Source organism: Myotis davidii, unplaced genomic scaffold, assembly GCF_000327345.1.
Source record: "Myotis davidii unplaced genomic scaffold, ASM32734v1 scaffold203, whole genome shotgun sequence".
Taxonomy (NCBI): Eukaryota; Metazoa; Chordata; class Mammalia; order Chiroptera; family Vespertilionidae; genus Myotis; species Myotis davidii.
Genome location: NW_006293968.1, coordinates 13,003 through 13,394, shown reverse-complemented (window position 1 = coordinate 13,394; position 392 = coordinate 13,003).

Below are 392 nucleotides of genomic sequence, written 5' to 3'. Positions count from 1 at the left end.
AGTGTTTCTGGTTTCTTAGGGTATATTCCTAGAAGTGGGATCACTGGGTCAAATGGCAGTTCCATTTTTAATTTCTTGAGGAAACTCCATACTGTTTTCCACAGTGGCTGCACCAGTCTGCATTCCCACCAGCAGTGCACGAGGGTTCCTTTTTCTCTGCATCCTCTCTCTAGCACTTGTCGTTTGTGGATTTGTTGATGGTAGCCATTCTGACCGGTGTGAGGTGATACTACAGTGTCGTTTTTATCTGCATCTCTCGGATGATCAGGGACTGAGCATTTTTTTATATGTCTGTTGGGCATCTGTATGTCCTCTTTGGAGAAGTGTCTATCTAGATCCTTTGCTCACTTTTTAATTGGATTGTTTGTCTTCCTTGTGTTAAGCTGTATGAG